Genomic DNA, 13,919 nt, shown 5'->3' with positions numbered 1-13,919 from the left:
ACATACGTAGAACAACATCAATCTTCTCACGAAAGATTGTATTTGAGTGGCAGTTTTTTTTCCTAGGACTGTGTTATGTACATTAAAATGTAATGTGTTTATTATTGTTACTGATAGATGAATTAATAAATATTTAAAACTCTTCCATCTTTAATTGTTAATACAGTAAATAGTGACGCTGTAACCCACACAAAGGAAGCTGTTCGGAGTCTTGGATAATAACGGGGTCCCGAGGCCGAGAACTTTGAAAAGCGCTGCCATTCCCATTGGTGTGGTGGGGTTGTCAGAAACGGTTCCAGGCTTCACGATCCTGAAGGCAGTTCTCAGTGGAGAGTCCGGTCCCACAGACTGTAAGAGTCCACATCACATTGTGGTGACCTGGGATCCCCAAGAGTCTCACCGGAGTGGAAAGGACTTATTGAAGCTTTGCTCTCTGGCTGTTGGGGTGACTGTCTTGCATTAGGACGTGGCAGTCTCTCTGAGGAGGAGCAGCCCCTCGGGGATGCCTGCTGGCACAGCATGAGGGTCCCTGCGAATGCTGAGACCTGGAAAACAATGAGTCATGCCAAATATGAAAGAAAAAGACCAAATCAAAAGAAATATCATCTGAAAATTAAAATCATAAAAATGTGCTCACGTTCGGGGCCTAAGACATATATGGGAAGTGTGTATGTTTCTCTGTGTTCACCGTGATGAAACTCAGGGGTCCTAAGGGTTACCAAGGTTTTCTATTGGCCCAGTTGCAAGTTCCAGGCAGAGGGAAATTCTGCAAGATTCTCTCTGTTTATGGTCCACTGCTGTGACTTTTTTTTTTTTTTTTTTTTTTGAAGAGAGAGAGCATGAACTGGGGAGGTGCAGAGAGAGGGGGACAGAGGATCCAAGCAGGCTCTGAGCTGACACCAGAGATCCTGATGCAAGGCTCGAACCCACGAACTGTGAGATCATGACTCGAGCTGAAGTCGGACGTTCAACCGACTGAGCCACCTAGGTGCCCCTCACTGCTGTGACTTTGGAAAGAGGTGGGGTTACTAAACCTAGGTCTCTGTGACAAACACCTAGCCTTGCAGGATTGCCTAAAGGTCTTTTCTAAGACTTTCCCCAAAACACGTGTGAAACTTGGTCCGGAGGACGGGGATGTGTGAGTAGTTTTTAAAGTGATAGTGGAGAGTAGGCCCCTCCACACCTGTGTGGCCCAGGTGTGGATCACATGCAGGTGCTTCAGTCTCCAGACGTCATCTTCCAACACCAATCGTCTTGCTAGTTTCAAATGCCTCCTTGACCATCTCTGCACACCCCAGGCCCCTCCTGCTTGTGACCTTTCCACTTGCTGTTCACTCTGCCTGGGACGTTTTTCCCATCACTCTTCGAGATCTCCACTAAAACGTCTTCTTGTTGAGGCCTGCCTTGGCCACATCACCTAAAGCTGCTCCCCGCCCCCCCCCCCGCCCCAATATCTACTTATCCCCTCTTCCCACCATTTTATTTTGGTGACTCATCACCTTGTGGGATGGTTTATATTTTTCTCATTTATCTTGCTTATCATCCTCTCCTCCACTAGAAGGTTCACACCAGGAGGGCAGAAATTTCTCCCTTCTTTGTTCAGTGTTGTGTCGCCAGTGTCTAAACGTTGCTTAGCACATAGATGTTGGACAGATGTGTTGAATAAATTAATAAAGTCAAACCTTACTCGCAGGATATTATTTCTTCTCGATGGTGTAGTTCTTCTTTTCTCATACAGTCTTAGAGGAAACGGAGACACTAGGGCTGGAGGTGTCTCCTGGAGCATCCTGGTCCCCATACCATGTTGAGATCTCAAGTTCCACAGTAAATAAGTGATGGAAGGGGATAAGGGCCCGAGGATGGGGAGGAGATAAAATCACTTCAGCTTAGGGAACACTGGAAATGAGGGCAGAGAAAGTATGGTTCTGGAAAGTGCCTCTGGGGACAAATGCTTGGGAGCCCAGCAGGGCACTGATTTTAATGTCTTCACGTTTCTTGTAAGGAAGGATGGGGAGATACCTTCCACATGTCCTTATTTGAGGCAGCTCCAAATGATGTTTTAGAGAATTTTGACCCTTAAAAGTATTTTCTAGGATTCAAAAAGATAGGGCATGGCATTCTTGTTAGAGATCTGTTGACCCTGTCCCAAGCTTAGTTGGCTGTTATAGTTGGCAAAATAGGTAAAGGGGGTTAAGAGGCATAAACTTGCAGTTACAAAATACGTGAGTCACAGAGCTGAAGAGTACAGGATAGTGAAAAGTCAATAGTATAGTAATAATGTTTGTATGGTGAGCATTGAGTAATGTACAGAACTGTCGAATCACTATGTTGTACATCTGAAACTAATATACTATTGCATGTCAACTATACTTCAATAGTAAATAAAAAAAAATAATTGTCCTTGAGGCTTAACCTCAAACTCATGGGTTTTCAATAACCGTTACACATTCAGTTGAGATAAATATTTATGGAGAACTGAAATTCATTTCTTTAGACTCATAGTTCTCAGACTTGGCTTGGGTATTGGATTGCCTGGGGATTTATAAATATACAGATGTCTGAGCCTCACCCATTGGGATTCTGATTCAGCAGGTCTAGAGTGGTACCCATATATCTGTATTGTTAAAAACTTCCATGGGTGTTATGGCTGCTGAGCCGGTCTTGAGTTACTACACAACAGTGAAAAAATTGAACACAAACTAAAATGCCTAAGGGACCAGGCAGGTAACATAAATGAATTAAGCAGACTAGTGAGGACTATGGAAAAATCTATCGCCCATCTCCTGTACAAAAGGGGCAGCTGCTACTCAAAGCCAACTAGTTATAGCAGTGTAAATCTAGGGTTGCCAAATCTTACAATTCTTTAAGGAATTCTGAAAACCCTGAATTTTTATGTGCAATGGCTCAATTTTTATGTTTGCTCAATTAACGCCCCCTCCCCCCAACTGTCGTGGCCAAACCAAATATATTTCAGGCCAAATTTTAGTTCAAGGGTAGCCTGTTTGCAACTGTGGCAAAAATCTTTTCTTGGTTGAAGCCAGTTTGTTAGAGAGCCGTGTTCCTGGACTGCATTGAATTGGCTCTTCATTTGGTAATTTTTAAAAAATTGTGGCATTTGCTTATATTAAGAGAAGTTATAAAAACAGTCCCACTAACATGATACACTCTGTTTATTATAACGCTGCTATGGGATGCCCCTTGTTGCACTACCTCTAGTCCCGAGGATTTGGAGGAAATTTATTTTGAGCTTCAGTGCAAGGACGGGCTGAGGGTCTCTATGAGAGATTGGTTTATACTTACTCTAAGGGAACTGTGAATGGTGGAACTTCTCACGTGTCCCAACTTCTCATGTGTGTACTAACTTGATCATGAGCAGGCCAGATGTCCTGATCTTAGCAAGGATACAAATTGACACGGGTATGTGTTTTTTCACATTGAATTCCTGTTTGCACTTTATAATTTAATCTTGTTCATCCTCCATGGCATGAGTCTTACTTCTGCCTTACCTTGCTATGTTCCAGTTTCTAGATGAACTATCTCAATTAACATATTCCTGCGGCGAACAAGAGTTGCTGGAAAACAAGGAATCTTGAACTTTGTCTTATTTTGGAAGAATGAAAATATCATTCAGAGTTTTGAGAGAAGACAGTCACGAATCAATACTTGAAACAGAGCTTACGTTGATTCCATAGTAAGCCCATAGTGAAACCAAAGGATCTGCTTTATTTGTACATTCTCACACTGTCTCTATTAACTAGAATCTGCGGGATTAATAGGGATTTAGCATGAGATGGGGACCTGAAAAGTATTTATAATCAAATTTAAAAAAACCCCACCATTACAGTTTTAATGTGACTAAAGGAATGTGCGTTTAGGTATTTGGATGACACAAAGTTCTCCTCCACAGGCTGTGTCTCCAGCTCTCTGACCTTTACAACAAAGCATGAGGACACTTCTCACACGTCTGTCTTCTCCAACAACCAACAGTGTCAATCTTGTAGATTGTTCCGACAATGCGATAGGTGATAAATCGCTTTAGTTTGTTAGCGATCTTAAATATATTATCATAGCTTGGCTCTTTCTATTTTATCTTCTTAAACTTTTTTCAGATGTTTTCCAATAGGTTGTTTATACTTTTTCTTATGAAGTTGTATGTGGTGCCCCTAGGCTATGGGGACAATATATAATCGATATATGTTGTAAACATGTCTTAACAATCACTTATTTTTAATTTTATATGACAAAAGATACCATAACCATTTATTTTCATGTTGCCAAATTTAACAATATTACTTTGATTCTGAATATTTTGCTCAGGAATATCTTCCCCACTAAAGTATTTGTGCAATATGATATTTATTATCTATTTAGAATTTTATTGGAGTGCCTGGGTGGCTCAGTCGGTTAAGTGTCTGACTTCAGCTCAGGCCATGATATCCTGGTCTGTGACTTTGAGCCCTGTGTCAGGCTCTGTGCTGACAGCTCAGAGCCTGGAGTCTTCTTCGGATTCTGTGTCTCCCTCTCTTTCCGCCCCTCCCCTGATTACGTTCTATCTCTCTCTCTCTCAAAAATAAATAAACATTAGAAATTTTATTTACAAATGCAACTGTACATATTTAGGTTCAGTTTCTAAATCTATTTGGAGTTTATTGTTGTGTGCGGCTTTACGTTAGGGAGTTTCATTTTTTCTCAAGTTGAGAGCCAATTGTCCCCAAACAATTTTGTGTCCAACGAACTCTTTATTTTCCCATCATTGGAACTGGTCCAGTTATTTTACTCTAAATTTAGATAAATGTAAAGGACTGTTTCAATGCCTGTCAATATTTTTAGCTTTAGTTCATTCATTTTTAACTTCTGTATAGAGTCCAAAATGTGAGCATGGCATTATTTGTTTATTCGTTTCTCCTAGGTTGTTCATAATTTTTTACTCTTACAAAAAGCCTAAATTTCCTTGTGCCCACCTCCTTGGGTAATTATGTAAAAAAAATTGTTATGTATAGCTAGAAATACGCAATGTTAGGAAGTAAGGTACCTTAAATAGGCCTTGATAGAGTACTCTCCAAGTAGTAATTAGAGCCAAGTAATGAACAACTACTGATTTTTCTAAATCCCTCCCTTTTTTCAAACATTTTTCCTTTTGTCAACCTAAGCATATAAAGTAATATATCACTGTTGTTTTTGTGTGCTTGTCTTTAATTGCACGTGATGCTAAATGTTTATAGACCATTTGGTGTTCTTCCACTAATAAATACCTATCCTTATTCTTTGCGTATTTTTCATCTTTATTGGCATTAAATAAAATGCAAATGTTTTAAAGTATAAATTCTGTAAGTTTTGTCATATGCACGCACACATGAAACCGTTACCACCCAAGTCAAGGAACATATTCATCACCCCATATAAGTATGTATCCATCACCCACACAACATGGTATAATTCAATTTATATAAAATTCTGGAAAACACAAGTGAATCTATAGGGACAAAAAAAAGATCAGTGGTTGCCTAGGAATGGCAGGGGTTGGATGAGTGCAGAAAGGAGACAGGGAGAATACAAATGGGCACAAGGTACTGTCTTTGTTCCAGAATTTCTTTATTCCTTTTGGCTCTTTCTTCTTCCATGTACATTTTACAATGTTATTCAAATGTCACAATGCTTTTGGAGTCTTGATTGGAATTGCATTGAATTCATACATGAATTTGGAGATGTTGGTATCCATGCAATATTGATTTTCTCTACCCATGAATATTCTTGTCTGTGTTTCTCAATGTTTTATAATATTTTCACTAGGATCTTGTATTCAATAAAAAATATTTTTTCCCTAGGTATTTTTTTATTTTTTGCTATTTTTGTGAGTACGATTTTTTTCCTTTGCCACATTTTAATTGTTTTTTTTCTGATATATAAAATGCTATGCATTTGTAATGTGGCTGTTAAAATCAAAAGCTTTAAAATCTTAATTTTAATGGTTTTATTTTAAATTAAAATATAGTATTATTAATTGTTGAATTTTAATAGATTTGTGTTTGATACATTTCTAGGTAGACAAGCATGTTATTTGCCAATAATGACAATCTGGTGCCTTCCTTTCAAATCTTATGCCTCTTCTGTCTGTTTCTTGTCTTATCACATTGGCTAGTAATTGCAGAAGAGTAAGTTTTCCTTAATTTGGAGAGACTGAATCTATGGTCTTACCAGTCTCATAAATCATACTGGATTAGACTCTGTTCAAGCTTTCTTTCACTTTAGTTTCCTTTCAAGCCATAAAATAAGCACTCTAAGGAGATAAGTAACCTAATCAAGTGGATGCAGATTATAATGACTTCTTTATTACTCAGTCCAAAATGGTGGGTAACTGCACTACAACGAATGAGGAACCCATATGCCAATGGAACTCAGAACCATCAGTGCAATATTTTTTTACACAAACGCAATGGGGGAGGAGTCTCATTAGGCCCAAAGCTTCTCTCTTATCATATAAGAAATTTCTCCTCCAAGCCATTTGTTACATTCTTCAGCATTTTATTTTTTTAAAAAAGTATTTTTTAGGTTTATTTGTTTATTGGGGAGAGGCAGAGATAGCACAAGTGGGAGTGGGGCAGAGAGAGAGAATCCTAAGCAAGTTCCACACTGCCAGCACAGAGCCCAAGGTGGGGCTCAAACTCACAAAACCACAAGATCATGACCTGAGCCAAAACCAAGATTCTGGCACTTAACCAACTGAGCCACCCAGGTGCCCCTTCAGCATTTTACTTCTATTGTGTCACCAGGCCTGGAGTGTTTTGGGCCATGAATGACCATATTTGGTTAAAAGTTTTATTTTACTTATAGTGTTCTAATTTTTAAATTTTAATTAATTAATTAATTAATCAATTAATTTTTTGCAGGGGGAGAGAGAGAGCAGGGGAGGGGGCAGAGAGAGAGAGAGAGAGAGAGAGAGAATCTTAAGCAGGTTCCATGTTCAGTGCAGAGCCTGTCGTGGGGCTCAATCCCATGACCCTGGGATCATGATCTGAGCTGAAATCAAGAGTTGGTTGCTTAACAGACTGAGCCATCCAGGTGCCCAAGGCTTTAAATTCTTAAATTATTGCTTACATTTTAATTTTATTTTAATATATTTTTTTACATTTTAAATTTTAGAACAAAGTCCAAGCTTGTTCGGTATCTGTATTTTCTTCTCAAAGAAATTAACCTGCTTTAACTTTCTTTTAATTTCTACCATTTCTATGAACAATATGTGATATTTTAGTTTTATTTTTTAACTAATGAGAATTACTGGTTATTGTTGCCTTTAACTTCATTTAGATTTATCATCTTTTATTGGTTTCTTTGTTCACCTTTTTTCTTTCGGTTCACCACTTTATTCTTCAGTAGTTTCTTAAGTAAATAATTGTTAAAGTAAAACCTTCATTTTTATGTGCTATTAATATCTTCATTTAACTCTCAATACTAGGTGATAAAATTGCTCGGTATAATATTTTTGAAGATACCTTAATTTCTTATGCTATTACTGATCACTGGGAGAAGTCTTCTCTTACTCTGTATTCTTTGGCTTATAAACATTTTTCTCCTAGTTACTGAACGACTTTACCTTTGATGCTATACAGTTGTATTTTAGAGTTTCTAGATGGGATTTAAGTTGTTTGAAGACTAATAAATTCCTGCAGATTTGGAAAATTCTCTCCTTTGCTACTGCCTTTGTCCTGTTCCACTTGGTCTTTCCTTTTGGAAGGCCTATTCGATCAAGATCGATCCTTCCCTATGCCCTCCGTGTCATTTCACTTCTTTCCTATTTCCCAGTTTCCTCTTTCATTACCTATATCTGGTGAATCACTCAGTTCTATTTTCACATTCACTACTTCTATCTTAAGCTGTACCTTTACTGTTTATCTCCTCTGATGTTTGTGCTTTTCATTGAATAATGTTTACTCTGCATTTATAGAATGCATAAAATATCTTTCTGGTCAACGTGTTCCCAGTAGAAATTCTTCTGATTTTTTCATGCCCCCCAAAGCATAGTGTATTGGAATACAGAAAACATTTACATTTTCTCCCATAATTCAAATATATTCAACAAAATGACATAATGTAAAATACCCAAGTTATATTTTAAATATACAGGTAGAGTGTCAGAATTTCATGTGGCTATTTCGGGAAGTGACCCAAGGGTCAGCAGAGGGCATCTGCAGTATGTAATTGCATATGAAGCAGCTGTTCACTCAAAATCATGTGAATCTTTTGGTCATCCAGAAGTGATGTTTTAACCAATTCACATTCTAACATGAATGGAGGAAAAAGAGCTCAAGGCATCACGTCTAGAGGGCCATGGGCAGAGTTGGTCTGGGATTGGTATAAACCGCCTCATGGAACTTTCGAAGCCACACTGTGAGTGAGGCGTGTTTAGCCTCGTTTTACAGATAAAATTCGTTTGTCCTCAGAGTAGTCCAAAGTACTTCACACTTTGCTTCTTGAGGCCCACCTCTCCCTGCCTTTCTTCAGGCTTGACCCGGACCTCTCTACCTGGAAATCCCATACAAACAGCAAATGCCATGCATTGCCATATACGAAACCTGAGCATATCCCCTTCCCTAAGACTGCTCCTCTTCCGGTCACACTGGAATCTTCTCTCTTCCTCTGTGACAAATAAATTCGGACATCAAAATTTGTGACTTAACCTTTTAACACGTTTTTGGAAGCTATGGTCTGCTCACGCATGCTTACGCTGACCTTGCTGAGGGCCTCGTCTTTGCTCCCAGCCTGTTTCAGCAGCTTCCGAATGAACGTTCCTGATCCGAGTATTTCATCCACATAACTGCCCGCGTTATCCAATGGAAGCATAAGTGAGAATAAGTAAATCTCTTTCTTAAAATACCTCCATCTTCCTGGGGCTACAGACCCTCATCATTCATGGCTGAGTGGAGACCTTATGTCTTCAGGACCTCCTTGGCCACTTCTGGTTGTTAGTCATATCTTCTCTGTATTGCTGGACTATTTAAGACATATTGCTGTTCTACTGAGTAAAAATATTGAAGTAAAGAAGAAAGGAAGAATTTTCTTAAAGATTCAGAAGGATGGTAAATCCCTAAAAATTATTTAATGTAAGAAACAGAAAAAGGATTCCAAAAGAACAAGATGAGTTAGAAAGGCAACAGGCTGGGGTCCCCTGGGTGACTCAGTCAGTTAAGTGTCCAGCTTCAGCTCAGGTCATGATCTCACAGCTTATAGGTTCGAGCCCCGCGTCAGGCTCTGTGCTGACAGCTCAGAGCCTGGAGCCTGCTTCCGATTCTGTGTCTCCTTCTCTCTCTGCCCCTCCCCCACTCATGCTCTGTCGCTCTCTCTCTCTGTCTCAAAAATAAATAAACATTAAATTTTTTTTTTTTTTAAGGAAGGCAAAAGGCTGAAATTTAAGCCTAAAATGAAAAGGGCAGTGGTGGAGAAGAGGAAAGACTTCTGGGAAACCAAAAATGATGTAGCCAAATGAGAAGTAAGATTGGAAGCAATATAGAAAAAGTGAACACTGCAAAACAAACAAAACAAAACGAAACAAAAAGACAATTTTTGAGGGTGAACTGGAGTTCTCTCAAGCTAGAGAAGAAAAAGGAAAGGCAGATGATTTAGTTCTTCTGTCTGTTGCATGTCATATATGAATAATGGTAATTTCTTAAGAAACGAGAAAAAATAAGGAAAATGTAGCAACTAATTATATACATAATAGAAGATTTTCTTAGTTATATAAGGAGCTACATATATAGATTTCAAATATTTTTTCTTATAAGGCAAAACTGATAAAAATAAATAAATAAAGGTACTTGAGGGGTGGGGCACCTGGGTGGCTCAGTCAGTTGGTTAAATGTCCGACTTCGGCTCAGGTCATGATCTCATGGTTCGTGAGTTTGAGCCCCTCATCGGGCTCTGTGCTGACAGCTCAGGGCCTGGAGCATGCTCCAGATTCTGTGTCTCCGTCTCTCTCTGCCTCTACCCTGCTTATATTCTGTCTCTCTCTCTCTCAAAATTAAATATTTTAAAAAAGGTACTTGCATTTGGATGAATATTGGCAAAAATGCTTCAATTACAAGGAAAAAATCAATTTGTTTACTTTGCTCATATAGAAACAATAGTTAAGCTGATCTTAGACTTAGTTGTGACTCTGAATGCCAGCACATAGGGAAGCAATGATTATAGTGTATTAGGGGAAAGTGTGTGTCCCCCCAACTGTATATTCAGTCCAAGTCCTATGTGTGAAGGTAACAAAATAACTCAAGTTTAGTAGCTTTAAGAAGAGTAATATACACATAGGGACAAAGAAACAGAAACATTGCTACTTGGAAATAATCTCAGTGTAACTGAGAAGCAAAATAATATTAAGAATTCAAAATGTAGAAATCATATATGAATAATATAACAATGAGTGCTAAAATCTGCTAAACATATTATAAATAAGTTTAAGTATTGATTTTAAACACAAAAATTACATGTTGGTAAGTGATTGTCATGATGGAAACACCAGAAGTGATAATATTTTTGTTTTTGTCTCAGATTATGTTAACAGACACCATAAAGCAGGTGAATGAGGAATTAAAGGTGTAATAAATTTATCCATCATCCTAAGGAGGGAATGAAAATATGTGTTAGTTTTTCCCTTGGCAAATTAGATAAATATAAATCCATATACGTCCTTGAAAAGATTACTACTACCATTAAAATACAGAATCTATACCTATAAATTACAAAAACCTTAATATGTAGAATAAACGCAACAAATACAGAAGGCTAACATATATTTTAAGAAATGGCAAAATTTAAGCACAAGAGTTCTGATAGCAAGCCTTATTTGTCTAAATGCCACAATTAAGAACAATAAAATTATACAGTTTCATCGATTTCTGTGTCAGAATCAAGACCCTGGTAGGAAGTGAGCAGGACTTGGGAACCTGGGATGGAACATTCGAGTGAATGGGCCAGAGAACCTTAAATCCCAAACTTGCTGGCAGATGTGGCCTCTTTCCCCTTGCTGGAAAAGACCACTTTAGCCTTGTAAAGACCTCAGCTGGGGCAGAGACCTTGCAAAGGGATGTTCAGTCCGTTAAGGAGATCAACCTTCTTCTTAGTGGCAGGTTAGATCCCTTCTACCGGGGAGGTGAGTACGTCTTCTACCCCTGGTGTGGATGTGTCTCCTTTGCCTCTGCCATCACTGCAATCCGACGGCTTACACAATGCCAGAATACACCACAGAATACAGAATATCCACAGGGGATCCACGCGATGCCCTGGGCTAAGAGACTGACTGCATGACAAAGAGTTGCCAAGACCATTACAGGACCATAAGGTCCACTCGTTGTATCCCCAGACACAACAAGACTCTCAAAATATTGGAGTAGCCTGTTAATGGTTCAGCTAATGGGGCTGCTTGGGTACAATACCCAGGAGACTGGACACTGTCCTCCAGGCTGCAGTACATGCTACAGTAACCAACGATTGATCTAAGGTGTTATAACCATATTAGTTAGAATGCTAAGTCCAGGAACCAAGTGCAAGTAGAATTGGTCCTATCCACTTGCAGAATTAGATACCCTAGATCCCCTGCTTGGGGGTGGGGTGAGGTGGACACTTTCGCCAGGACACAAAGTATGGGGTTCCTTTGAATTGGAAGCCACGACTGCCATTGGGTCGGTCACTCTGGACTGGGAGAAGCTGGCCGTGGCTGCCATGTGGAGTCAAGGTTTCTGCTACAATGGATCAGGGATATTTACTGGGCTGTCTTTTGTCACTCTCGTGCCTTGTCACCTGAGTGGACATTCACAGCAACCATGGCCTGGCAAGATCAAGGAAGACTGAGGGCACAGATTTATTAGTGGTGTGGGTCACCCTATCAGATCAGCTTCCTAGATGAGCCCAGCTGCTGGCCAGGGGGGAAAGAGATTAGAATAGGAGGTAGATGAGGCAGAATATGACCAGCAATTGTGGCCTTGGGACCAGATGCAGCAGAGGAACTGAGGATCACAGCTTACTTCACCAGCCCCTGGAATCAGATCATGGAATCATGATCCCTGAAGGGGATTCCGTAACTGGAATGAATTTACTAGAAGGCATGAAGAGATCTGAGTAATGCAAGGGGGTGGATATGGTACACCCCTTGTACATTGCTTCATATCCTCCTGCCCCTGTCCGCTAACTGTAGCCACCTCTGCAACAACCAGGCCTCCTCGGGCTCTACTCAGCCTAACCCAGGAGCAATCTCAACACCGTGCCCTGGGATACCTGCCACGGACCTCTTGCTTCCTGGTCTCTGGGCTTCTCAGTCCGTAGCACAGAAAACTCAAGGACACCGGAGCAGCACGCACAGTCTGGCAACCAGGAAATGCAGCAAGGTCAAGTGAGCAGAGACGACTTTGACCAGCAAGGGAAGCAAGCCGGTGAACTGACACTTTCTGCCGGGTGTGGTCTGGACACAGTCCTGAGAAGTATTCCACACAGCTCAACAGGAGCTGCCTTGGGATCCCACAGGAGTGCCTGGCTTGTGAACACACTGGTTTTCTTTCCCTTTCCCTGTTTACTTTCTCTGCATTCCCGAGATCTCACTGTCAAATAAGCTATCTGCACATAAGTCGTTACTCCGGGCTCTGCCTTCAACTAAGCCACAACCTGAACCGTAATAATTTCATTCAGAGGCGGTCACGTTGTGCAATATAGCAGTTCTCAAGCTTTTTGGTTTCAGGACCACTTTTTACTCTTAAAAACTGATGACCCTAAAAGGGCTTCTTTTTTTAAAATTTAATTTTTATTTTTGAGACAGAGAGAGAGAGCAAGTGGGGGAGGGGGACAAAGAGAGAGGGAGAGAGCGAACCTTAAGCATGTTCCATGCCCAGCACGGTGCCTGATGCAGGGCTCCAACCCAGGACCCTGGGAACATGACCTGAGCCAAAATCAAAAGTCAGATGCTCAACTGACTGAGCCACCCAGGGGCCCCTAAAAGGGCTTCTTAATGTAGGTTAGATCTATTGATCTATTAAAAATTTGAAATGTTTACTTTAATTTTAAATTCATGAAGAATAACATTGGTAAATCTATTCCGTGTTAAAATAAATAACATTTTTCATAAAAAAGAAACTACATTTTTCAAAGCAAAACAAAATAACTGGTGAGAAGAGTGGCATTGCATCACAGTTTTTGTCTCTTTAATGTCTGGCTAAATAAGAGACCACTGGAGTCTCCTGGCTGTTGCTGAGTTCTGTCTCCATGATACATTGTCTTAGTTCAAGTGTTCAAAACACCCAGCCTCACAGAAAAACGTAATTGGAAAAGGGAGGGGCATTTAGTCCTTTTTTCCAGATAACTGAAAATATTCTTCTTTGATAGGACACCAAAACTTGGCAAGTGCTAGTTACTTAAATGTTAGTTGTGACATGGCATCTGCTCTTTTATCGATGAAATTTTTGTTTTCTGTTGCATTAAAGTCCATGTGATCTATCGTACGATGTGGATGGACCTTTCACCCATGTGTGATTTTTGTTTTAGACCATGTATTGGTCACTTGGGCAATATTGATTCGCTGAGTTATGTAGATCTCTCAAATATCGGCACACTTCATTATACGGGATCCAAAAAAGGATATTGGTTAAAAACCCGCCGATCGCATCAGAAAATCTCTAGTTATTGGGCAGCTTTCATGTGGTGGGTACAAGTTTTCCAAAATTTTAATCTTTTGTTTGAAAACTTCAGTGAAACCGTTGGGCCCCAGGACTGTCAGTGGTTTTCCTCAAAGTGACAGGCTCACTTCATTCACTTTCAAGGCAATGTCACACCAGTCCCCAAATCTGGGTAATTACAGTTTTTTAATTGTTCTTTCAAGCAAATATGGTGTTTCATGGAAGCAGTGGCTAGTTGAGTTCACAGCTGAAACCACCATTCAAATGTTCTCC

General features: G+C 39.9%; 1 pseudogene; it reads right to left on the bottom strand.

Annotated features, from left to right (window-relative positions):
• LOC122488208 overlaps positions 1-8,838 on the bottom strand; it is a 37,450-nt pseudogene extending 28,612 nt beyond the window's left edge.
• Between the last annotated feature and the right edge of the window lie 5,081 nt (positions 8,839-13,919).

The sequence above is a fragment of the Prionailurus bengalensis genome, chromosome A2, assembly GCF_016509475.1.
Source record: "Prionailurus bengalensis isolate Pbe53 chromosome A2, Fcat_Pben_1.1_paternal_pri, whole genome shotgun sequence".
NCBI classification, from domain to species: Eukaryota; Metazoa; Chordata; class Mammalia; order Carnivora; family Felidae; genus Prionailurus; species Prionailurus bengalensis.
Note: the sequence above shows the minus strand (reverse complement) of the source record. Positions and strands in the feature narration are given on the sequence as shown.